A 3,998-nucleotide genomic window follows, 5' to 3' on the forward strand; every position below is an offset into this window, starting at 1 on the left:
AACAGATAAATGATATAGATATAGATCAATTAAAAGGACTAAGGAAAAAATAGATCACTATATTGAAAAAAAGCATTCAAAGGTAAATATGAAAATTCCTTTTAGAACAGACATAAAGGGAAAAATAAATCTTATCTGTTACCGACTTGGTGAATACCGAAATGAGTAGAATGCTAGCAGAAGAAATTAGGCGTCCTAGCCTAGAAAATACGAATTTTTAAGAATGCCATTCGGATTAACAAATGCACCAAGACTTTTTCAGCCAGCAATGGACGACTTCCTAAAAGAACAAATAGGGAAAATATGTCATGTCTACATGGACGACATTATAATATTCTCTTATTCGATTATAAATATATTATTAAGAGCAACCTGAAATCTTATTGGAAAAATCAATGTTTCTTAACCGCGAAACCAGTTTTCTAGGATACATCGTATTTTATAACGTCATTGAGAGAGACCCAGAAAAAATTTACACAATTATTAAATATCCTCTTCCAGAAAATATTCGGGAACCAAGAAGTTTCTTAGTTTCTTGTAAAATTTGTTTTATACTACTCCTCATAATGTCAAAATTTCAAAAATAATGTCAACGAAAATGTTAATTCAGCTGGATGACCCAGCTATTAAAGCTTCTAGCGAGCTGAAAGAAAATCTCATTGCTCAAGTAGAACTAGTTCAAGCGGACTATAATAAAAAATTTGACCGAACACCGACGCTTCGGACGTTGCAGATTTATCTGAAGAAGGTAAATCAATTACTTTTATTTTAAAAACCTTATCTAAAACAGAACAAGTTTATGAAACTCTTAAAAATCTAAGAAATTACTTTACGGAGTGATTGGAACTTTAATGCAAACCGATCACCAACCATTATCTTTCGCAATCTCTGATAACAATCCTAATATAGAAATGAAACGCTGGTATTCCTTCATAGAAAATTTCACTCCAAAAGTCAATTATAAGCCAAGTAGTTGCAGACGCCTTATTAAGGATTCAGATTAACAACTTATCTGACAGATCAAAACACTCAGCATTCATCAGAGAGTAGTTTTGAGAATGTTATACGGGAAGGTATACAATACATGAGTCGGTTAATATATTCGAAAATACCAGACATATAGTAGAATTTGACACTCCCGAAAATTTGATATCAAGCTTAAGAGAATACATTATTCCTAATATAACAGTAGGTATTCACTTTAGAAAATTTTTATAAAATTCAAAAACCACTTAAGAAAATTATATAAATAAATTTTTGTATACAATAATATTTGTCCAAGATGTGTAAAATTCTGAAGACAGAGCACTTATAACCGAAGAAACACATTGTAGAGCACATAGGGGGCTTGACGAAAATTACAAACAAATCAATATATTGTATTATTGGCCAAATTTAATCACAAAATTAAAAGAATACATATAAAAAATTGTACAATTTGCAATGAAAACAAATATAACAGACATCCAATTAAAATTCCAATTCTAAATTCCAAGTAAAGTAAGCGAAAATTTACAAATTGACATATATTACGCGCAAAGTCTCTCTTTCATAACTTGCATTGACGCTTATTCAAAATTTCTTGTAGTAAAAGAAATCCAAAATGAATTTAATATCGAAAACAAAGAAATGGAGTTACTTCAACAATTTACACAAGCGAAAGTAGTAATGACCGATAAAGAACCGAGCTTCACGTCGGCCCAATTTAATTCTTTTGCACAAAGGTGCGGTTTAACTTTACATTAAGCAAACCCGAGGAACTGTACCTCAAACGGAAGGTTGAAGGGCACATTCTACATTAACAGAATTGGATCAATGCATTAAGGAAGAATTTAATTTAACCGACTATTCCAAAATAGTAATTAGAGCCGCTCAAGAATATAATCAGAGAATTCATTCGTCAACGAACCCAAAAACCTTTTGACATACTATATAATAAAATAAAGCACGATAATATTCTTCAAATTTAAAAAAAATACTTAAGAGAAAATGTTAGAAACTCATTATAATAACAAAAAAAAAACAATATCCTTAGGACAAGTAGTTTATGAAAAGAAATACGGGGAAAGAAATAAACTTAAAACTAGATATAAAAAACAACAAACAACAACAACAATTATTTTTATTAGCGGAGAGTATCGAATTTACCACCCGTAAGGTGCGCACATCAGCAAAACGTTGACCATTCACGACTACAAACGTCGCTGAATGGGCTCTTGAAGTTGTTCATTCAACTTCAAGGCTGATACTCACCGCTGAAAAATTAATAACAGCCTATGAAAAATAACTGTTCGGACCGCAAGAATATTTATATATGTATGCTATAAAAAAGGAACCGGGTTCCTACAAACTTACCCCCTTTTAAATCCTATGCGATGAGATTTTGACGCTCCGGATCCTGGGATTTGCAAAATATTGTACTGGATATATATATGTAAATATACGTGCACTAAAAGACTGCTGCTCTTAAGAATTGTTTATCAAGATCAGCACTACCGATTCACTTGATTTAAATGTAGTTCAATGCATTTATGAATGCTTCCAATGTTTTTGATTTTCACTTGTGTTTTGGTTGTATTAAATGCGGCTATTTGCCTTTGGTTATACATAAGTTCACTTTAGCTTAGATTGATTCGATGGACACATTTCCATTGCACCACCACTTTTTCGAAGTATGCTGTCGGTCACTAAGCCTCTGATCGGGTGACTGCTACAGCTGAACAATCTTTGGAAGTATGAGGATTTTGAGTACTGCGGCTACAAGCATCCCAGTATGTCAAATGTCGTCCTTGTGGTTAATATTCCCTCCTTCTTTGATTATAATATCCTCCTCAAGGGCTGCTGGATCCTAGTGGCTGAACCTGGAGGAGAAGACTCCGTGGACGACTGCCCCTGGAAAGGTAGCCTTTGTTTGGATCGGCTTTCGTCAGCAAGACACCAGAATGGATTCTCCCTCTTTTTTCTAATTGTCTAAGGTATTTTATACCCTAATTAAGCTTTAACATAGCTGCCAGTTTGAAGCGGATAAACTAGGTGTTCCCACCTAGGGTTAGTATATCTCGGTATCCAATATCTTTGGAGTCAACGGCCGGCTGTTGCACTTTGCCAGCTACTGGAGTATGGTTACCAGTAGGTCGATCGTGGCCGTTGTTCTGGCCACGCGACAGCAGAAATTTGCCGAATTGCAATTTCTTTTGACCTTATTAGCCTAAGTGTGGTTAGTCAAATGCACCCTTCCCTCCGACTTAAGATTCGTCGTTGAATCTTTCTATATGTAGGGCGACCGTAACACATATTATAAATATACTTAAAACACGACATTTATTTTATGAAATAGAAGGATTAGAACCTGATCTTCTAATTGGATTCAATTTACTAAGAAAAATTGGAGCTATAATAAATTTAGCAAAGGGAGTCTTTGAATATAATGGAAAAACATAAAAGTTAAAATATTATAATAATGAGAAAAAAAATGAAATAGGGTTAACTGAAGAGAAAATTAATATTCTTTCGTTAAAGAATTTATTATAAAAAAATATTTTGAAGATAAAAGTAGTAAAGATACAAATTCATTATTTGTGGAAAATAGTAAGAAAAGCTTGGAACTCGAAAATCCTGGGAACGCCGACGTAGAAATATCCGTCAATAAAAATTAAATATCTTGGGACTTAAAAATCCTGAGAGTGCCGACGTAGAAATATCCGTCTATAAAAATAAAAATATCTTGAGAGTGCCGCAGAAAAAAATTGCGTCAAAAATCAAATAAATAAAAATAGTTTGAAATGTAAAAATTTCAAGCCCGCCGCCATTGAGTTATCCGACAAACAACAGATAAATGATATAGATATAGATCAATTAAAAGGACTAAGGAAAAAATAGATCACTATATTGAAAAAAAGCATTCAAAGGTAAATATGAAAATTCCTTTTAGAACAGACATAAAGGGAAAAATAAATCTTATCTGTTACCGACTTGGTGAATACCGAAATGAGTAGAAT

This window comes from Drosophila biarmipes, unplaced genomic scaffold (assembly GCF_025231255.1).
Source record: "Drosophila biarmipes strain raj3 unplaced genomic scaffold, RU_DBia_V1.1 ptg000019l, whole genome shotgun sequence".
NCBI lineage: Eukaryota > Metazoa > Arthropoda > Insecta > Diptera > Drosophilidae > Drosophila > Drosophila biarmipes.